Genomic DNA, 23,886 nt, shown 5'->3' with positions numbered 1-23,886 from the left:
AATACTCAAGTATAATCTTATCAAAGCATGCACAGGATCTGTACACTTAAAATTATAAAAGCATGCTGAGAAAAGAAATCAAAAATCTAAAGAAACAGAGAGACATATCATGTTCATGAATTGGAAAATTAAACATAGTAAAGATGCCAGTTCTCCCTATATTGATTTATATAGGTTTAAAACCATTCTTATTAAAATCTCACCAAGATGTTTTATATATAGATGAGCTTACTTTAAATTTTTTGGAGAGCCACAGGTTCTAGAATAATTAAACCAATTTTGAATAGGAGAATAAAGTAGGAAGAGTCACTCTGCCAATATTATATATATATCTACATTATCAAGACAGTGTGGTGTGTGAAGCAACAGACAACAGATCAATGAAACAGAACAGGGAATACACAAATAGACCCACATAAATACACATTTATTTTTGACAAGAGTGCAAAAGCAACTCAATGGTGGAAAAAAGCCTTTTCAAAAAAGGGTCCTGGAGCAACTGAACATCCATGGGAGGGGGAGGAATAACTGAATCTCAACCTAAATCACATGCCTTATCCAAAATTAACTAAAATGTATCATGGACTTCAATAGAAATGAAAAACTATACAACTTTTAGAAGAAAATTGGAGGAAATCATCTGGATCTAGAGCTAGGCAAAGGGTTCTTAGATTGGACACCAAGACCACAGCTCATAAAAGGAAAAACTGATAAAATGAACTCCATCAGAATTTAAAAATCTTGCTCTGCAAAGACCCATTAAGACTTTGAAAAGACAAGTTATTGACAGAAAACTTACCAAACCAACAAAGGACTAATAGTATATATATATATATATATTCTCAGAACAAAAACCATAACAATCCACTAAGAAAATGAGCAAAAGGTATACATAGATGTTTCACTGAAAAAGATATACAGATGGAAAATAACATATGAAAAAAGTTCAAATCTTTAACCATTAAAGAAATGCAACTTAAAACTATAGTGAGATAGTATACATCTATCAAAATGGCTAAAATTTTTTAAAAATAGCCACAATACCAAATGCTGGCAAGGATACAGAGAAACTAGATCACTCATGCATTGCTGATATGAAACTCTGAAAAAAAGTTTGTTTCTTCAAATACTAAGTATGCAATTACCACACAACAGCAATTGTATTCTTGGGCATTTATCTCAGAAAAATAAAAATCCATGCCCACACAAAAACCTGTACATAATTATTCATGTTCATAATAGCCTAAAACTGGAAATAACCCAGATGTCCTTTGACAGATTAAATACAGTACATCCACACCATTTAAGACTCTCAGCAATAAAAAGAACAGACTCTTGATACACACAATAATTTGGAGTTTTATCCAGATGATTTTATTTAGTGAAAAAAGCCAGTCCCCAAAAGTCCACATACTGTATTATTCCATTTATATAACATTCATGAAATGACAAAAATTGTAGAAATGGAGAACAGATTAATGATTGCTGGAGGTTAAGGATGAGGTTAGGGAGGACAGCAGAAAGAAAGTGGATGTGAAATATCCAGTATCTTGACTGTGAAAGTGGATATACACCTGTGATAAAACTGCACAGAACTTGACACACAAATGCAAAGGTGTGCAACAAACTGGGATTTCTGAACAATAAATCAAATTAATATCAACATCCTGGTTATGATAATATACTATAGTTTTGCAAGATATTACCACTGGAAAAAACTGAGTAAAGGACATGTAAATCTCTGCATCATTTCTTATAATTGCATGTGATAAAATCTAAAATTACCTTAAAATAAAATGCTTAATTTTTAAAAATACATAATGCATATAAACTGCTTACCACAATGCCTATTTTAGAAAAAAAATGTAAGCTGTTAACTGTTCTTTTCTTTTTTAAGATTTTATTTATTTATTCATGAGAGACAGAGAGAGAGAGAGGCAGAGGGAGAAGCAAGCTCCATGCAGGGAGCCCGACGTGGGACTTGATCCTGGGTCTCCAGGATCAGGCCCTGGACTGAAGATGGTGCTGAACCGCTGAGCCACCCAGGCTGCCCTGTTAACTGTTCTTAACCGACATGTGCAGTTCTGGGAACAGTAATTTAAGACAACTGTGGGTATCAAGAGAAGATCTTAATGAGGGTGCTTTACAAGACCTCTAGAAACCATGTCGATATTTTGGGATTGAAGACACTGCAAATATTTACCATGAAAAAAATATATTTACCATGGACTATGGAAGACCAAAGGGAACATATCAGTCATTAGAAGACTCAAAATGACAGAAGTTGCATACTCTACTAATTATTAAGGCATTTTAAGGCCAGTGAAAGAGATGTTTTGCTTTTTTTTTAATTTTTTTTAATTTTTATTTATTTATGATAATCACAGAGAGAGAGAGAGAGAGGCAGAGACACAGGCAGAGGGAGAAGCAGGCTCCAGAGGGAGCCTGATGTGGGATTCGACCCCGGGTCTCCAGGATCGCGCCCTGGGCCAAAGGCAGGCGCCAAACCGCTGCGCCACCCAGGGATCCCAGATATTTTGCTTTGATATAAAAATAGAACTATAACCATTCAAGCTGTCTCTTAACTGAAAAGTTGATCTCAAAATGTTTGCAGTAACCACACAGATTCATTAGGTAGAGACTCAAATCAGGACTATCTGGCTGCAAACTCCAAGGAACACACTTACCATCCTGGCCCAATGCCCAACTTTCAGAGATGCCAAGAGAGGATTCATGTTTGCAGTCAGAATCTGAAACTTTAAAGGTCATTTCCAATCACAATTCTGTGATTCTGCATGACAGAAATCAGAAAACCTTGGCAAAACTACAGCTAAACCTAATATTAAAAAGTAAGAGAAGAGTGCACGGGGTTAGGAATAAAACTTGTGATGAAATGAGCCATCTTTCAGAGTGAAATATCAATGAGTTTCTAAATATTATAGTTTAATTGAGCATCATGTATTCAAGTTACGTAGATAGGAGAACCAAAAGAGATTGATTAAAATGTTAGCCTCTTGAAAAGTAACCTAATACTGGAGGAACAATAAATAAATACCAGCCATTTAGCTCATAAGGAAATTGTGGTGATCAATGAATGAGTGACCACATAGCCTTTCACGATCTTGTAATAAAAGTAGCTCTACAAGCATAAATCGCCATTATGATCAGGTCTTGAACCCCACAATATTTCATCAGACTGTCTAATGGGCATATTTAGTAGCTGCCTACAGGAGCTGATAGGATTCTTGAATGTTGTAGTCATGTTTCAGCACCCTGGCCGGCATAATCATTTTGCAACAATTCACCACAATTAAGCAAATGGAAATTCTCTCACCTTAAAAGCTGGTCTATTAGTAGCTCTTAATATTTATTACACAAGCTTATGTATCACTAGATCCTAGAGCTAATAAGGCTTCCAACTAATATTTTCAATATTCACTAAGATAATCGATTTGTCCAATTTTAAGCAGCATGGCTCCATAAATGAGATATTTGGCATGGAACCTGATTTAAAATGCATGCTTTTCTCAAGTGATTGAATAGTTGTAATGAAAATTTATAATTTGTAGTATATTATGGGCGGAAGTGAATTGAATTTCTCTATCAAAATTATGCATGGTTCAAAATCTTTTGTGCTCTAACACACAGAAACTGGCAGACAAATGCAATTACATTAGATATGCTGTCATCCAGAACATCTGAAGAATGCTATTTATCCAATCTCATCAATTTAAACTTACTCTACTACCATAGCGGAGTACAAATACCAGGGCATGACCACTGCGTTAATACCATGAGGCTATCCCAAATGCCATTTCTAGAAATCAATGGAGAGAATTTTATTGGGTCCAGGCTATTTCACTTGAAGGCAATTGTCAAAATCAATCTGTGTCTAACTTAGATTTCTAACTTAATTTGTAAGTTGATTTATACCTACAACGCTTGCAGATTAGACAGCTGGTTAAGAAGCATTGATTTATTCTCAGAAAAATGGACCTTTCAAATAAATTGCATTATTACTTTGCACAAAAATTAACACGCAGTATTTCCAAAACATATAAATTATTCAGTAGAAGTAAAAAAGGAGAGCACCCTTTTTGTTAAAAGCCATTTCAATGATGGTATTGCTTATGACAATTTCGTGGCATTTAGAAAATCCTTGACTCATCAGAATATACAGGTTGTAAATTTATTTAAAAGATTCCACTATTGATGTAGGGCTCAGTTTCTATAAAGATAGATAAATATCATGCTACTTGAGCTTTGAAATCATCTCTAATATAAAAGCAATGAATTGTTTGTTAAAAGACAAACATGTGGCTTATTTCACCTACCAACGCTTCATTATAAACCTGCATGTCATAAACTGAACTTTTTTGAACTAAAGACCTTCATGTGTTCTGTCCCAGATTATGGAAACCAAATTCTGTTCTCAACTTAAAAAGCGGGAACCCTGGCCCTGGAACCTAAGAAATAAGAAGGGTTGAAAAGACCTCAGATCATGGGTTTCTTAATAACTTCAACTTACCACTGTACTTTTGAAAATGAATACAAATTTTATAATTAGCTACAAATTAATTTTGTTTTTTATCCCCCAAATGATAGCACTAGAATTAACTGATTTTTTTATTACAGTAAAAGTAGGATTCTATGTTAGGCTGAAATCATAAACAATGGTTATCTACATCTTTTAAAAAAATACTTTGGAACACCTGGGTGGCTCAGTGTTTGAGCATCTGCCTTTGGCTCAGGTCATGGTCCCAGGGTCCTAGGATCGAGTCCCACATCAGGTTCCTCTCAGGGAGTCTGCTTCTCCCTCTGCCTATGTTTCTGCTTCTCTCTCTCTCTCTCTCTCTCTCTCTCTCTGTGTGTGTGTGTGTGTGTGTGTGTGTGTGTGTGTGTGTCATGAATAAATAAATTTTTTTTAAATACTATTTGGATGTCTCCCAACTTGGTCAAGTGATCTCTGTCCTATCCCAACCAGAAATATTCACACCAGCAGATTAGAGGATGGGGCAGGTGTCCTTCCAGCCCTGTGCCTGTTAACTGTCTGCTTTATACTCACACCATGTATCATTTGAAACATTTATCCCATCCCTTTATTTAACAACCCCTCCTCTGGCATCAATATCTTCGCCAGAACCAGAATCTGGAGGGCTACATCACATCCATCTCCTGCAATTATCCTCACTGCCACAGTTCCTCTCCCCCTACCTGTTCCATTCCTTTATCAACCCAAATTCTAGCACTCCTAAAATAGATCAAACACTGTCTCCAAATCAAGGCAGACCCTAAAGACTACTGCCTTATGACGTCCATTAATTTCCAACAGCATCTATTCTAATGTCTCTCCGAGACCCCATATCACTTTAACCCACTTTGCTCTCGACGGAAAACTCTGGTCTGCTACTGCACAGGGACAGTGAAGCTATGGAACATGGACTCTCTCAGCTTTCTACCCATCTCACCTCCTTTCTACCCATAAGGGTAAAGATAGTCTTCCCAATTTTCCATTCTACTGCTCAGGATTAATTGCACTCCTTACACTTTAAGCTGTCCCCTTCCTAACTGTTTAATTCTCTACTGTCCTGGTTATTCTATCCTGTGTCTCTCCCCCCGCCCCCCGTTTCCTGCCTGCCTCCACATAGTCAAGTAGAAAAGCCTGTGTCAGCCCTCTTTTACCTACCATGCATCACCTCCTTCTCTTGACAACCATACTTCTTGGAAGAACAGTTACATCACTTACCATTTGCCATACCCACATCCTCATTTCCAATTATGTTCAATTCACTCGAGCCATTTTTAGCACCTAGTTGCACAGAATGTACTTTGGCAAGAGTGAAAAATGACTAATCCCATCACCAACTACCATGAATTCTTTCCATTGTACATCCTACTTGTCCCCTCTATGAGTGTTAACATTGCAGAAGACTGCTTTCCATTCTTCCTTGAACTTGCACACACCACCTTCTCTTAGTTCTCTGTCTTTGGCAATTCCTTCATCTCTTCTTGGGGTTGCTTTTATTTTCCTCAGTCGCTAGGTACAAAGGTCTATCACTGGCTTTCTTCTAATTCAACTACAATAATATAATTAACTTCCGTGCCTTCATTTACCACATACATAGCTCCCAAAATTATTTTCCCAAAAATCTACTGAACACCTTCTATGCATAGGCTTACTGCGGGGTGCTGGGGTTAGATCGTATGTCATCACTGGGATCTTTCAGTGGCATCGCAAATCCAACATCACAAAAATATTTTGTCCTAAAATCCACTTACTTTTACACTTCTTTTCTTGCACATTGCTACTACCCAGTTATCCTGGAAAAAAGAAAAAAACATAATTATACTAGTTCCTTCTGTCTCACGCCCAGAAATCGCTAGCCAGTCAACTTAATTGTGTTTATATTTGTTACCTGTCATTTCTTCATCACTCCTGCAATATCATGTTATTTCTTAAATTGCTCCTAAGATCTGCTCTGCATCTCTACTCTCACAACTTTCCAATCCATCCTCCACAGGACTATTTTGCAAAAATTAATGTAATATATGGCTTGCTGATCACATTCTTTATGAAGACCTCAGAAAAACGTGTAAACCTCTTGGCAGAGTATAGAAAACCTTCCATCACTAGTCCTAGAAAATAACAGCTACACTTTATCAGTGCTTGCTCTATGCCAGACATTGTGCTAAGCACTAAAAACACATTACATTATTTGTTACTGATAATCTGTGAGGAAGAAGATGGAACTATTATGATGGTTAATTTTTTGTCAGCTTGACTGGGCCACACGATGCCCAGATATCTGGCTAAACATTATTTCTGGGTCTGTCTGTGAGGGTGCTTCTGGAAGAGAATAGCACGTAAATTGGTAGACAGAGGAAACCAGACTGGGACTTCTGTCATCAGCACTCCTTGTTCTCAAGCTCTTGGATCAGACTGGAAGTACACCCCGGCTTTCCTAGATCTCCAGCTTGCCAATGGCAGATCATAAGACTTCTCAGCCACCACAAATACATGAGTCAATTCCTCATAATTCATTCTATCTATCTATCTATCTATCTATCTATCTATCCATCTATCCAACTATCTTATATCCTACTGGTTCTGTGTCTCTGGAGAACCCCTAATACAATTTTTATCCTCATTTTAAAGATGATGTAATTGAAAGCAGACAATCCGATAAATCAATTGCTTGAAGTCACGCAGTGACTAAATGGCAGAGGTAAAGTTTAACCAGCTGGTTATCTCCCAGGATGATGCTCTTAACTACAGGGCTATACCACCTCCTTCCCTGCTCCAGATTCACTCTGTTCTAGTACTCTGCATTCTGGTCTTTTACAAGACCCCACCACACTTGTCCAGGTCTTCATCTAGAGTGTCTTTTCTTACTTGCACCATTTGAGAAAACATGGACTCATCTTGAACATGTACCACAAATACCATCTCTTTATGGCTTATAAATCTGCTCTGAAAGCAATTCCCAAACAGAAATTGCAAAAATGTCATTAACAGGGATAGGCTTTGGTATAACTCCATAGCTTCTCAAGGTATGTGATTTTTAGGAAATGGCTTTTTTTTTGGCACAAATAGGAAAAGGATATTTTTTAATGAGCTTCATTAATTTATATTTACATCTCATAAGATAGTTAATAATTTGGCCAATAACCTTGGAGATGATAATAGGACAGGCAAATAGCCTTCTAAAATCAACACATTTACATTTATACATTTACCAAAAAGTAAGAGTGAACCAACCTTGGGACAATATCTTCAAGAGAGAGAACACTGACTTTGGAGTCAGACCCAACCAGGATTTTAAATTATTTCTACCACTTACTATCTATGTATCCTAGAATACGATACTTAAACCTCTGAACCTCAGTTTCTCTATTTCTAATATAGTAGTAAAACAACTAGATTATAGGGTTTTTACAGAATTAAGTGAGAAAATGCTTATAAAAATCCACACAGGGCTGCAAGAACAGATAAATGTTAGTTGCCTGCCAATCCCTATTTATCCCCTTCCTTTGGTGCCGCTACTCAAAAACATCAGAATCAGCTATATTATAGGCTCTTTAATAAGACCTCACTGGACCAACCCAAGTATTTGTCACATCCATTACTCTACCCTGACAAATCCGGACTACCACATTTAGGGACTGGAGACTGCAGGAAACTCAGGGATCATTTGAATAAACATGGCAGATCCCTTATGAAAAGCTGCCAGAGTTAAATATCACCACTGATTAACTCATGCTCAATTTATATCTGCATCGCTACAGAGGGAAAACCTCCCACTCAATAGTAGCATTTAAGTTAACCCCGTCATCCTTTTAGCAGGAAGCAACAGACAGGACTTGAAAAACACTGATGAGTAATGTTGAAGCCATTCATACACTGCTCCTCTGCACAAACTCCAGAGGGGGGGTGGAGCACCACCACACAAGTAAAGCTAAAAGAGCTCCCTCTATGAACCTAGAGCATGTAGTTCAGAAACAGAGGAAGAACATGAGCTTGAGCATGAGACAGAGAAACAGAAGAGACAGAGAAACCAGACTCCCAGTTTTGCCTCTGAACTTGAAAGCAATCTGGGTGGTAACAACTGGGATGACTTCTGGCAAGAGAGGTGGAATCTTCAGGAGCTCGGAAACACAAAATTGAGACCAGTATGACTGTGGCAGCTGCAAGCCCCACACAATTAGAATGTTGGCAAGTCAAGCAGAAAACAGAGCCAGGAATAATACTGAGTAGCAGCAGAGTCTCTAAACCTGACCATTCCTCCACATGTTTTAAACATATGTTTAGCTCAGCAGGGGTCATGGTGACAGCTGAAAAGCCCCTTCAGAAGCTGTCAGAGATGGCATTCGTGAAAGCCTCTTACTGCCTTAATGTGCCAATAAGGGTGTTTTCCTCTCATGTTAGCAAGAAATATGTCTGAGAAAATGCAGCATACAGGCCCAATGGGGTGAGTGAGCCGTCACCGACAGGCCAGGATATCTCCCTTAGGCCAGGCCACGGAGACCGAGGCCTCTAGAAACCATCACCTCATCATGACACTGTCTGACTTCCCCACAAGTCACCTAGGAAATACCCAAATGTCACTGGAGCAGCTCAGTTTCCAGGTCTCCAAACAAAACACCACACCATTTGTCTCACAGTGTCTCTCAATAAGAGTATTTGGAATTTGCTATCTTGAAACGATCAAAAAATCAATTCCTGGGGCACACCTAGGTGGTGACATCAGTTAAACATCCAACTGTTGGTTTCAGATCAAATCGTTATCTCAGAGTCATGAGATCAAGCCCCACATCAGGCTCTTCACTCAGCACAGAGTCTGCTAAAGATGCTATCTCCCTCTCCTTCTGCCCTTCTCCCCTCTAAAATAAATAAATAAATCTTTTAAAAAAAATTTTTAATTGATTCCTGTTATTATTACATAGAACAGGAAAGCCTCTGGAATAGCTACATCAAGAGTCAAGAGCTACAAGGTCACAGAATGATCATCTTCCTTATTTGGTCCCTTCTTTTGCTTAACTCTTTTACAAAATAATAACACAACATAGCTCTGGCTCTGCAAATATATTTTTAAATTTAAATTTTTATTAAAACAATTACAAAAAATAAATTGAAATAACTTTTATTTCAATAAAACAAAACAAATAGATGTAATCATCATTTTATTTAATCATTTGAAATTAAACTACGCTTCATAAAAATTCACAGCTACAAACACCACTAAGTCACTATTCCTATCCCTGAATGAAAGTCCAAGGGCCACATTTCAACAAATTAGAATAAGATTAATTTTGCAAAGACAGAATTAAGGATCCCAAACTCTACCTTGTTAGTATCATCATGAAAATTCACAGTTATTATACAAACATCTGGAAACCTGTGCCTCTTGCCTCCTGTCTCCCTGCTCCCAGGTCATTCTTTCATTCTCTGTTGTAGAGCTGCCATCCAAAATTCAGTCTCAAAAGCCAAAAACAGGGCAATTTATTTTAAAAACCTTGTCAAATGTTGGGGTGATTTTGAAAAACTGGAAGACAGTTCCCTGTGGGAATACAAACATGATAACAAAGTCAAACCCACTGAAGGAAGTTAAGTTCTCATAGTCAGAACATAAAGTTTCCTGCAGCCCAGGACCACAATTCTGTCAACAGAATCACAAAAATAAAAGGCAAACCATTTAATTATTTGCCTTGAAATAAGCCTGAAAATTGAAGATGTATGCCCCAAGAGCAAAGATACTCAAATGTACATTTATTTCACTGAAGTTTTTCAAGGCGTGGAGGTTTACAGTATAAATCATTTACTGGTTTACTAAACTGAATAAATCCATCAAACACATTTCCAATTATTTACTAAATGTACCTCTTTCAAATATCAAAAAGTACTTATTCCTCACATTCTAAAATTCAAACTAGACATCATCCTTTCCAAAATTTTGATTGATTGATCAATTTTTTCCCATTTAAATATTTCTTTTCTAAGTCTTTCAATATTGAAAAGATGGCATATACTAGTGCTTAAAGCTACCCTATCTGGTTTGAGTCCCAACTCTGCCACAGATTAAGTGGAGTCCTTGAGCAGGTAATTCTCCTTCTCCTACATCAATCTCCTACAACCCCTCACCTTTAAAAAGACTAATAATAACAAAAGCCCATCTTGTTGTTGTGAGAGTTTTAAACAGATGAATTCACCATGTATTAACCACTATTATTATTATTATGAATATTGATGTCTTTTATCTGTTCTTAAATGGGTTGCATTTTCTGGGGAACCAATCCCTTCTATTTACCTACTTTTATTTGTTCTTACCGTAGTAGAAATGGGCTAGACCTCAAAAAATTTTAGATGCAATCAATCATTGGAAGCCAATTGAAACAGCAAAGTCCAATGAGCAGAATCTGTTCCAGCCAGACAATAGACAGGCAGGGGTGAAAAAAAAAAAAAAAGTTCCTAGAGACAGCTGATTGGTTAAAGAGAAGAGCCATTAGCAGGCAAGAAATCTTCATCTTCTGATATTCTTCCAAATAAACAATTAATTTTTTTCCCTTTTAAGGATCCAAGAATAGCTTAGAAAAATGTCACATTTCATCATATTACAGTATTGGTTACTAAGCAAAATATTTTCTAATGACTGACAAGATAACAGTAGAAGTTAACAAGCAAGCTCTTTCCTCAAAGCTACAAATTTTTTTGTCTTTTCACTAATCTTATGATTCATAAATGTTTCAATTATATTGGGGAGATTTTTTTTTCTCTTCGGTTTCATCCCCTATAGAGAGTGGTACAATATTTTTCCTATGACTTGTCATCATGGTGGTAATAGCAACAACTGGAAATCCTGCCCACAAATATTCACAAACATAACATTTACATACCACAAAAGACCCCAAATAACCAAAGTCGTCCTGAAAAAGAAGAATAAAGTTGAAGGTATTATAATCCAAGATTTCAAGATATACTACAAAATTTTAGTAATCAAAACAGTATAGTACTGGCACAAAGCCAGACACCTAGATCAGTGGAATAGAATAGAGTCCAGAAATAAACCCACACTTTTATGGTGAATGAATCTATCAAAGAGGAAGCAAGAATATGCAATGGGAAAAAGACGGTCTCTTAAGCAATGGTGTTGGGAAAACTGGACAGCTATATGCAAAGAAAATGAAAATGGGCCACTTTCTCACATCATATGCAAAAATAAACTCAAGATGTATTAAAGACCTAAATGTGAGACTTGAAACCATAAAATTCTTACAAGAAAACATAGGCAGTAACTTCTTTGACACTAGAAGAGAAAATATTTTCTTTTTTTTTTTCTTTTTCTTTTTTTTTAAATTTATTTACTCATGAGAAACAGAGAGAGAGAGGCAGAGACACAGGCAGAGGGAGAAGCAGGCTCCATGCAGGGAGCCTGACCTGGGACTGGATCCCGGGTCTCCAGGATCACGCCCTGAGCTGAAGGTGGCGCTAAACGGCTGAGCCACCCAGGCTGCCCAGAAAATCTTTTCTTTCTAAATGAAGAATTACAGCTCAACACCAAATCATCATCATCATCATCATCATCATCATCATCATCATCTGATCAATAAGTGGGCAGAGGTCCTAAATAGCCATTTTTCCAATGAAGACATAGATTGCCAACAGATACATGGAAAGATGCTCAACATTGGTAATCATCAGGAAAATGCTAATCAAAACCACAATGAGATACCACCTCACACCTGTCAGAATGGCTAAAATCAAAAACACAGGAAATAACAAGAGAATATGGAGAAAAAGGAACCCTTTGCACTGTTGGTGAAAATGCAAACTGGTACAGCCACTCTGGAAAACAGTATGGAGGCTCCTCATAAAGTTACAAATAGAATTACCATATGATCCAGCAATTCCACTACTGGGTATTTATCCAAAGAATTCAAAAATACTAATTCAAAAAGATATATGCACCCCTATGTTCATGTCAGTATTATTTACAATAGCCAAATTATGAAAGCAGCCCAAGTGTCCATCAAAACATGAATGGAGAAAGAAAACACTGTACAATAGGATATTAGCTATAGAAAATAATGAAATCTTGCCATTTGCTATAACATGAATGGACCTAGAGGGTATAATGGCAAGTAAAATAAGTCAGAGAAAGAGAAATACCATATGATTTCATTCATGTGGAATTTGGGAAACAAAACAAAGAAAAAAAAGAGAAAAAAACAGAAAAACAGACTCTTCATTACAGAGAACAAATTGGCGGTTGCCAGAGGGGAGGCACGTGGGAGATGGATGAGATAGGTGAAGGGGGATTGAGAGCACGCTCAACTTGATGAGCACTGAGAAATGTATAGAATTGCTGAAACACTATATTGTTCCCCTGAAACTCATAACAATATGTTAATTATACTTGAATTTATAAATAAAACACCTTACATATGCAGACCCTTCACATTTGTCAAGAGACTTTCCTTATATTATGTCATGTAATCTTCACAACAACCAAACAGAAGAAAAGAAAGTCTATTTCTCCCGCACATGAAGCAACTGAAGCCCAGATAGATGGTTTTTCTCATTTCTCATGCAATTCTTTCCCACCAGTGACCCTGGGCCTTACATCCAGGTGGTATCCATGACCACCACACATGCTGCAGTGCTGCAAGGTGGACCCCTGTACTCTATCTCCCAATCTCGTCTTGGTGACAAAGTTTTCTGTCTTAGGGCTTATTAAATTCTAATCCAGCCCCAGTGTCCCAAATAAGATTGCCAAGGGTTATTTAACCTCTGTCTTTCTACCAGCTTGTGGTGAATCATGTGCATGGCCATCTCCACCCTCAACCCCCCCCGTGAATTAGATTAGAAAATAACAAAATAACAGTAACAATATTAATTATAGCAACCACAAGGCAGCTCCATGACAGACCTTTTATCTACAATATATTTCATCCTCTCAACAAGCCTGGAAGGTAAATCATTATCAAATACCAGTTCCTTTAGGATGATATCAAATTCCAAAGATGATGTCTTTTATATCAATAAACAAAAACCTCTTGCGTGGCTTGTCTCTCATCAAATAAATACCATCCACTCTAGGTGAACATCTAAGAATAGAGAACTGCACACTAGCAATCTCTCTCCTATGAGATTGGGTCCATTTCCCTCTTCTCTGATTTACCCCTAGGGGGCAGTACAGTTCTGATGATAGGGCTGTGGAGTCAGCATCCCGGGGCTGAGATTTCCTGCTGTCAGTTTCAGTTACACAGACTAGGACAAGTTAATTATCCTCAGCCTTAGTTTCTCAGGCACAAAATGAAGAAACAGGACCTACTTCATAGGATTGTTATGAGGATGAGATGAGGAAATGACTCGTATATAACAAGGGTTCCATCAGTACTTGTTTGCTATTATTATCGTACATTATTGTTATTTTAGCCTATCATGTAATAATTTGTTCAAATATATTTTAGGCACCTTATATTTGTTAGACAGTGGAGGTGGTAAATCTAAAAACACAACCCAATCCCTCATCTCTGTAAGTTTACAGTTCAGTCAGAGAAAAGACTTATAAAGAGAATAGTGCAGGAAGACCAATATACTGAGTACTGCAAAGGTACAAGAAGGGTGGATGGCCTCACTTCCAACAGGGGAAGTAAAGGGCAGGGAGCAGTAAAATGTCTTGTCACTGTTGGACAATGAATAGATAAAACTGAGCTGACAATGAGTGCTCACCTCCCACCTCTTGCCACATCCCTCCCACACACCCCCTACCCGCCATTGGGCTGCATCCCTAGCTGTTTGGACAAACACGCATGACGTGAGCTTAGCCAATTAGGTTCTCCTGACTGGCCCTTTGATTCTTGAGAGAGAGAGGTCAAGTGGATGAGCCGGAGAATATTCCTGTCCCCGACAGCAGAGGGTAGTGGCCAGTGGCGTGGTGGTGAGTACCCAGGGACATCAATGCTAACACAGCAGGAATAAAGACCAATTCTAAGCAGGCGGTGCCAGTGGAGTGATCCCAGCTGTGTCCTCAGCTGCTTAGCCTCCCTTGGTCCCCAGTCTCCTCATGAATCAGATCTCCAGACCTCTGGCCAATTGTGAGAAACCCAATATCTTTCCAACAATTATTTCTTTGCCTCTGTTGGACAGAGGTTCTCTGTTACTTGAAACCAAGAACCCCAATTGGCACCTTGGGTTATCAAGTAAAACTTTCCAGCCTTATTGGAACCGTGGCTTTGGCTTTCCAAGTGGCCTCTAATTACCATTTTCTTCTATGTTAACTAAGATACTATTTTGTTGCCTTTTTCAGGATAAACAGACTTTATTGTGAAACTCTATCTTAGCAAAATGGGTATCAAGGAAAGTATTGTCTGAATTCTCATTTATCAAAAGAACCAACTGTTCCTACTTGCCACAAAAAAAAAAAAAAAAACAATTCTTCCATGATTCATCCCTCCGCACAAGAGTCTTAATCTTTTCGTTTTATCATAAGCAATGAAGATGAAAGCAAAAGATACACAGAAAAGCAATGTAAGCAAATGAAGAAATAAGAAATCATGTATTGATTTCTTGTAGGAGTCAACAACCCACTCCTATCTTTGTTTTCTTCTTAATAGCAGGTTGACCAAACTGGTATCTTTTATTAAAAGGCAAACAGCAGTTAGACACCCTAAGTGGAAGCTTCAGTCACAGACACAGCTGAGCCCGTGGGCTGAGGCCACTGCTGGAAGATTGATGAGGTGGAAAATGTTGATCTGAAAATGCCTACCCCTCTAGGAGGCCTCCGGTGACCACCAGGTTGGTCCTGGCGCAAAAGAAAGAGATCTGGTACCGTGAACTACTGCAAAAATAAAAGAGAGAGAGAAACAGAGAGAGAAAGATTAGGTTTGCTTCTCTATTTGGAGTGTAGGGTATAGAGGCAACAAGACCCAAAGAGAACATTTAATAAGACCTTTTCATCACTTTCATATCCCCAAGCTTCTTCTCCCCGCCCCCCCACCTTTATCACTTCCCAGCTGTCTCCAGATTTTATTTTGTATCCACTTTAGCTATGAGGTCAGAGTTAAGCCTTCAGGAATGTGTCTCTCTATAGGCAGAAACCTGATTCCCTCTGAAAAAAACTCTCAGTAGACCTTGGGAAAACTGCAGTTGCTATCACATGTACAGAGAGAGCTTTTGCAGTCATTGGACTTTAAATGTTCTGTTTGTTGGACTGCCAAAAGGTTACTGCTCCCTGGAGAACTGAGCCAGTTCCTCTAAACCCCTCCCACTGACTCATATGTTTGTCTGGCTGCAGCTGCTAAAAAAGATGGGAATGTAAAAGCTGCTACACAAGTGCAAAAGCAATAACCGAAACAGTGGCAATATCCTCAGGTCTTGAATAGAAAATATCCTTTCCGAGACAAGCAAGGGTAGGGGAAGGAACCTGAGAGAGCAAACAGTGGAATACAGAACGGATAAAGATGAAAAGAAACAGGAAGGAAATCACGAGTTCTCAGGGCTGGAAACTATTTTGCTCTGTGACCTTGCTAAAGGCAGTCTCATGGATTTATTTTCTTCCCCCTGCGGTTAAATTTTCTTTGACCTAGATTTATGTGGTGGTGGATATTGATAACTTATCCACTATCACAATGTTATAATCATACACTTCAGCAAAGCATAATAATGCTCATTTCACTATTACTTCCATCCTAACAATATCCCAGGAAGCTAGGACAGAAGATATTTCCCAGGCCAGATAGAAATTTCTTAGCTCTCGCATCCTTGTACACAAATCCCATGTTTCATTCAGCAGAGCCCAGAAAAACAACTGGTAAACCCGCACCAACATATCCCAGGATGCTGACCCCATTTCTGCAGCCTCTGTCCCCCCACCCCGACCCCCACCCCCATGCAGACTCCCCAGCATTCTCAAGTTTTCCCATCCCCCTCATCAAACAGGAAAGTGATCTAATAAGCATTGATCCAGGTGTGAAGGAGATAACAGTGCTGCCATTCCCAGCCATTCCACCTTCAAAAAGAAACAAAGGGAAAGAATAACGTTCACCACACAGAAGTTGGCAATAATAGACACTTTTATTCCTAAGTATGGGAGTTAACAGGAGAAGAGAAGCCTTCCCTGAAATCCCTCAAACCATGTGGTTGAGATACCTTAAAGGTACAGTTTTCTAAAATCCCAAAACCTTTTCCACTGATGCCTACCATGACACAAATAAATCCTCAGCATCTGATCCAAAAACAGTTGTAACACTGCAGAATAAAACCCATGCCCACTGATGAGAACTGGCATGTTTAATGTTTGTTCCGAGATCCTCTACCTTACCAGAATCTGTCTCTTCCATAAGCTTTCTTCATCTGTTACCAAGAACAAGGGTGTTCTTACAGCTGATTCAGCCTAAGAGAGCATTTCAGAATTTCACTATCTGTAATCTCACTTTCTTGTTGTGGTTGCAGTCCTATCACCAAGCACCTGATCGGTAGTTTTGCATGAAGGTCTCTGATAATAGGCTACATCATCAAGTCCACTTGATTTTTTTTTTTTTTTTAAGATCTCGATTAGGTGGGTCTTGTCAAATGCTCCATGGATTCTTTTTCTGCTGGTTTCAGTAGATTTCCACAAAGATCTGAAACTATTTATAAACTGCTTCACTTCCTGGAAAGTTTTTGCTACTCTAAGGAAACTTCTAAAGTATTAGAACATCCCGTTGGAACTGGTCACGTTGGCACTGATCCCATTCTTTTCACCCTGGGGGAAATGGTTTCAAAACTCATATTTAATCATCCTAAATTGCCTATTTTATTTTGTAAAACTGTACCTCTGCAGCAAAATTATAAACTCTTAGAAGGCAAAAAATATGCCTGCCGTTTGTTCGGTTTATCTTCATAATTATTCCTCCCAGTGTCTACCACAACTCCCATGCACACACAGGGTGTACAATAACATTGAGATAATGAGCGCTGAACTAGGTAATTCAATATTTAATGCTGTGTTTTCAGTGGCCAACTTTTTCTATAGAGACAGATGAACATGGAGATGTTAACATAGCTTGGGCTTTGCAATACAAACTGACACTTGTCTCCTACCTAAGAATTATAAAAATGTGCCGCTAGGGAAGGAATTCTATTATTTGCTACCTAGAACACAAGCTAACCATCTCCGGCTTCTCAGTGAATCCTTCTACATCTCAAGGAGCTCAGTACCCTTGCCCTTTAAATCACCAGTGAATGTGTGTAAGAAAACTCTGTGTTTTTACCTTTTTTTTCAGATGCATTATGGCATCAGATTTTTTTTTCTTCATGTGTATATTATTTCTACTTTAGGCCATTACTTCCCACAGTTGTGTAATATACGCACACTAGAGTAAGTTAAAAGCTTATTAGCTATCATTTTTTGGTGTACATTTAAACTTTTTTAGTTTAAATACTTATTTTATATTTATTTTTTCCCCACAGAAAGCCAAAAAATAATTTATCCCTGTAGATGGCAGAAATAAGAAAGTCATCCTGAAAATATACTTTGGTGTAATTCTGTTGGGACAGATATTCCCTCTGAACATGCTCTCCTACTAACTGCCTTGTCTTGTGACAGTTTTTAAACACTTTGCTTATTCCCATGTTGTGACCAGGCAGGAGTCATCTTTAAATTCACAGGTTCCAAGGACAGCGCAATGTAGTTCCCAGAAGAATAGCATCTTCTATCTCAGAAGAGTGCATAAACATTTTATGGAGTCAGCAGAGTTTAGGTTAAGTAGGCACATAATTCATTGAAACGTATAAAAGGAGACAGGAAAAAATACTGCCTTGTGGAATAATATATTCAAATGTGGTGTGAATGTTTAAGGCAGCTGATAGCCAAAATAGGCGAGTCAAAGAAGGCGGTCTGGTTTCGGAGTTGATTTTGCATCTAGAGGAATTCTCTTCTTGAGCTCAGTGACTGAGGCCTGGAGACCAGGTCTTCCTCCTCAAGGCCAATGACACTTGAGGTACCAGGCGGTTTCATTTTTCAACTGTCGTCGAAAGAGTGAGTTGAGTTGGGCGAGAATTGCAATCAGCCCAAAGAGATAGCAGAAAATTGAACAGGTTATCAACATGATGATGATAACTCCCCAGTTAGGACCCTTAGGGATGAACCAGGGCATGCAGAAGCCAATGAAGCCCCAGAACACGCTCACCGTGAGGCCCTTATATTGCCATGGTTACTGTTGGAGCTAAGAAACCTGCCCAGCTGACTCGCTTTGGTCCCACCTGGAAGTTATTTTATATTTAAATTACCCTTGTTAGAGTAACCTATGCATCAGCATTGAATACAGTTTTGTCTGCAAAATTATAGCTTCTTTTTTATTGCCATTAAAATCCAAACAGATCATTAGCCTTAATGGATACTAAACAAGTTAAATCAAGTTTTTATTATTATTATTATTACTATATTAAATTATATATGTTTATATATATAATTATATTAAACACAAGTTTTTACCAAGTTATAATAGCTACTTTCAACAGTTATAATAGTTACTTTCAAGAGTTAAATGGGGTTTGGAAGACTCTATGACCTAGGCTGGATCCTAATCTTGAGGAATAACATTTAGGACATGCTTCAGCTCTCTTGGGCAACTTTAATAGTAAATATATATTCATGTATAAATATGTATACATTTATATGTATACACATATTAATATTATGTTCAATATTTTTTAGATAAGATCCTGTACAGATGTCTTTCTCCCTTATGTCCCAATCAGATCCAATTTCTTTTAATTTAAAAACAACAGAAGAGTGCCTGGCTGGCTCATTCAGTGGAGTGTGCTACTCTTGGTCTCAGGGTTGTGAGTTTAAGCCCCGTGTCGGGTGTGGGGCCTACTTAAAAAAAAAAACAAAACATGAAAACAATGGAAAGCAAATTGCTTAGGGAAACAAAACAAAACATCTGTTGATCACTTACCACATACCAATATCTTCTGTGATTTTCTCCTGACAACCTTGCCAGATAGCTATCATTTGTATTTTATAAATGAAGATACTGTTATTTTCTCCAGCTCTTATGACTAGCAAACAAAAGAGCAAAAGCTGCCCGATTGCTAAGCCAGTACTCTTTCCACTACACCAGATTCCTGGAGGACCCAACTGAGAATCACACCCAAGGCAGCTGTTTGCACAGAACTCTCTGACTCTACAGAGTGTTTGCAAATATTTATTTGTGAGATATTTTCTTAGAAGAATAAAACTCATTTTTCCCATAAATAAAATATTAATGTTTCTGTCACCAGCTAGTATACAGAGCCTGCTTTATGTAAAATGTGTTTAAATAACTTACCTTTTGGGATTTTTTTAAGACTATTTATTTGAGATAAAGGGTGGAGGAGAGTGAGAGAGGGAGAGAGAGTCTCAAACAGACTCTGAGCACTCAGCCAGACTCAGGGCTCAATCACACAACCCTGAGACTGCAACCTGAGCCAACACCAAGAGTCAGATGCTTAACCAAAGGTGACACCGAAGTGCCCTAGGATTTTCTTTTTTTAAGAAGAAAACAATAGTATTGCTAATGTACGTACAGTATTTTGACCTAAGTGTCTTATCATGTGGTCATATAAACCTTGTGACATACTCTTTCTCAATATACAATCAGATTAAAAAAGTGACAACAGGTCCAAAATAGAGTCACTTATGGTAATCCCCACGTCACCAAACTGAGACTTAATTGCAGTTTCAGTTCTCAGGAATGGAATCTTAAATCAGACAATCACGAACTGCCTGATCGGCACTAGTTAAGTAACCTTCCTGACAGGCCCCTGCATTCTCCTAAAGGAAAGTCATCCTACAATAACCAACCTGGTTTTTGCCTCATAAAACTTCCTTGTTGCCACCCTTTCTGCCTATAAAAGTCATTCACTTTGTACAGCACTCAGAGCTCCTTTCTATCTACCAGATTGGATGCTGCCTAATTCATGAATTGTTGAATAAAGCCAATAAGATCTTTAAAATGTACTCAGTTGAATTTTGTTTTTTAGCAAATCATAGAAGATGAAGATTAGAAGGAGTCCTATAAATAGGCTGACCAACTCTCAGTCTGCCCAGCACTTTGTGGACTCCTGGGACAAAAGACTTTCGGTTTTAAAATTGGGAGTAAGGGGTTCCTAGGACATGGACCTCCAGTGCAGAAACTGGGCAAGTCCCAGGCTGACCAAACAAGTTGGTTTCTTTACATGTCATCTCACTCAATCCTTCATTTCACAGGTAAAGAAGCCAAGGTCGAGAGCACAAATCAGATCCAGCAGTTAGTGACCTATGACAGACTTTTTCTCTTACTTACACATTTAATCACTAGTTTCATTGTTTCTCATGTATATACCCATTAGGATCTGTGTATCAGGAACCAAATCTCTGTTCCCTTTGTATTTTCAGCACTGGTCCAATTTCTGACCCAGTGTGTGCAACCTGATATATGCTTGTTGGCTGCTAGTGAAGAATGAAATCGTGTGGCTTAGGGGAACTGAGATCTTTATTCAAGTTATATTGGACCAGAAAGACAATGATACATTACAGATAGAAATCTGGGAGCTGCACAGAGCAACAGCTTTGCCAATTTCTCCTTTATTTCCTGGATAATATATAATTAACATGTATTGCTGTATAATGAAAAACAAGCATTTTTAAAAAAAGAATACTTATCAGTGCTTTGTGTTTTCCAATTAGCCAGAGAACTGTTGGTCCAGCAGGTGAAGGATAAATGTCATAGGATAAATTCCTACCTCAGATTCCTGGTTGCTGGGTTTCTTGCCAATAGAGCAGCAACAGAGCACCTTCCCACCCTCCCTCACTGTGCCTCACCTGTTGCCCTCACAAATTATTTGTGGAGACAAAAAAGGGCAACCAGTGAATAGACTCTGCTCTGTTTTCTTACTATATCAATAAACATCCCCTAATTCCTGTTCATATTAAAATCTGAACTGGCAGGAGAACATGCTTAAAAATTGATGTAGCGTTTGAGATATGAGATTTCAAAGAAGGGAGGTTTTCTCCAGCTGTGCTGCATCTCCACATCTGCCAAAATACTCATGGTTTGACTTTGTGCATTCTGAGCTACATTCCTCCCTCTTAAAAAGATGAGAACCATGTGCCAGAACTCATTAAAAAATTACCCAGTAAACACTCTGGCTCCGAAGTGGCTTTCTGACACCAAATAACTTTCTTTGATCAGTAGAATGGTATATTACATTCACTATAAACCTTTAAGGGAGAATTAACTGCCAACAAATTCCAACAGAGATGAAAATACAAGAATTTTGAAGTTGACCCACACTGCTTCTTTATTCCACAGTACACAGTGATTCAAAGAGTTTAATTCATTAATATTTAACTTTGCAAGTGTCTCTACACCCACTTAGAAACATCCTCTTTTATTTTTTTTTCCTCCTTAAAACTTACTGAGTATCACTGTCCTATAACTTGAAACGATACCCCGGGCTTACTTTATTATAGTGCAAAACTAGATTTCCGGGGATCAGTAGGCTGCTGGTTGTTATTTAATGTGTGCAACAACTCACAAGTGGTGGTGCCTGTGTGGATTTCCCACTCCTATCCCTCTCTCATTTCCATACGTTAAAAATGAGCAGTTTGTGTATACTTAGAGAAAAATGCCCATCACCAAAGGGCAGTCTGGACTGAACGTTCCATGGGGAGCAAGGCTAACTCTTTCTTTAGGAGAGCCTATAAAGGATTTTCTCAACAAAGACCAGAGATGCTTTTAGCATCAGTTTATTACAGTTACTTTCTTCTGCTCTATTGACTACTTCTCTTGGAGTTACTGAGCAGAACAAACCCCCAGACCATGATGCATTTTATGACAGCCTTGATGAGCTCAGTACCAAATACAGTTCTCACAGCACCATTCATACTTTTTGGGAGAAAACACAGAAACAAACTCTAATCCAGTGGTGCCCATATCAGAATCACTCGGAGAGATTGGCCAAATTAGTCAAGCTCCCTCCCATCCCCAAGATACTCGGAAAGGTACTCATCTTCACCCACCTGCACTCCCACTAAAAACCACTGCTCTTGTAGCCACAGCCTATTTACCAAGGATACCACAATCAGCTGTCATCAGGAGACCACTAGTTAACCTCTAGGTAACAGATGTCAACATCTGAAATGTGCACAGCCTGTGATCCAGCAAGTCCCCTTGTAGGAATTTATCCTACTGACACTTGCACAAGAAGGCAAAACTATGCAAATGGAAATATGAAATTTACCAGGTTATAGTAAATAATAAGAAAAACTAAATAATGAACTGATTATCAAAGTGTTGGAATTCTCCTATTCTTTTTTTTTTTCCCATTTGAAAGCAGTCATTTATTAACTGACCAGATTACAAAAATAATCCTGGTAGATACCTTAGTTCATCCTTCTAATAAGCCTATTGATCTGGACTTCCCTGTTGCCAGCATCTCCACCTTCTACAAAATGAGTGGTCTTTTTCTTCATTCCGCCACGTGGAGAAGATAATTTGAAGGGCCATAAAAAGTTGTTCACTTCTTTGAAATGTTTTCCAACAGTATAGATCTCGTGAATCAGATCCTCCATGCAGATGTGTTATATCTGTCAGGGCAATTCACTTCTTGTTGATCTTGCCATAACCATGCCTGTAGATCAATTCATTCTCTGACTTCAGGTTTGGGTACCCCCATGCTATATATGGTTCCATAAACCTTAGCATGTTAACCGAAGCCTTGCTGAGCTTACCAAAGGTGCCATTGAAGATCTGGCAAAGGCAAAGAAGCTGCAACACCTTTTGAACCTTTGGGCTCACACCATTGATACCTCTGATCCTGGTGACCAATGCCAATTTGGGGTCCGCAGGCACGTAGAAGTTGCCAGCTTTTCTCGCCATCCTCGCCATTCGAATCTGAGTTCTGCACATCTGCCTGTATTCCTTGTGGTAATGCTTAGCTTTTTCATAGATAAGCTTCCTCCTTGCCTTTCAAAGCATCCTTCGGGCAAACTTTTCTCTCAGATGCTTGATCTTCAACTCTGTGAAATTCCTTCGCTTTTTCTTAAGGGTTCTCACAGCACCATTCTGGCACAGCAGGAACCTTCTTTTTCTTCTCTTCTGCACACTCAATGGTTCCAGCCGGAAAAGAGGTGGAATTCTTCTATTCAGCTGTTAAAAAGGAAGTGATAAATACTATATTAATTTATATGAGAAAAATAACTCTGTTTCTCAAAGATTTTGATTTTCTCCAAACAGGCTTTTGGCCATCATTATTACATAGGAGCAGCACTGAGAAAAGGGATCTTGGGGCTGGGCCTCTGTAGCACATTGGTAAGAACACCTAAAAGGTGTTCTTGTCACATCAAAGCCACAAGACTTGCAGGAGAATTTCCTGGCCTG

General features: G+C 38.4%; 1 pseudogene; it reads right to left on the bottom strand.

Annotated features, from left to right (window-relative positions):
• Positions 1–22,889: 22,889 nt before the first annotated feature.
• LOC121472207 lies at positions 22,890–23,611 on the bottom strand (annotated as a pseudogene).
• Between the last annotated feature and the right edge of the window lie 275 nt (positions 23,612–23,886).

This window comes from Vulpes lagopus, chromosome 1 (genome assembly GCF_018345385.1).
Source record: "Vulpes lagopus strain Blue_001 chromosome 1, ASM1834538v1, whole genome shotgun sequence".
In the NCBI taxonomy this organism is placed as follows: domain Eukaryota; kingdom Metazoa; phylum Chordata; class Mammalia; order Carnivora; family Canidae; genus Vulpes; species Vulpes lagopus.
The sequence above is the reverse complement of the archived record's forward strand: the minus strand, read 5'-3'. Positions and strand labels throughout refer to the sequence as shown.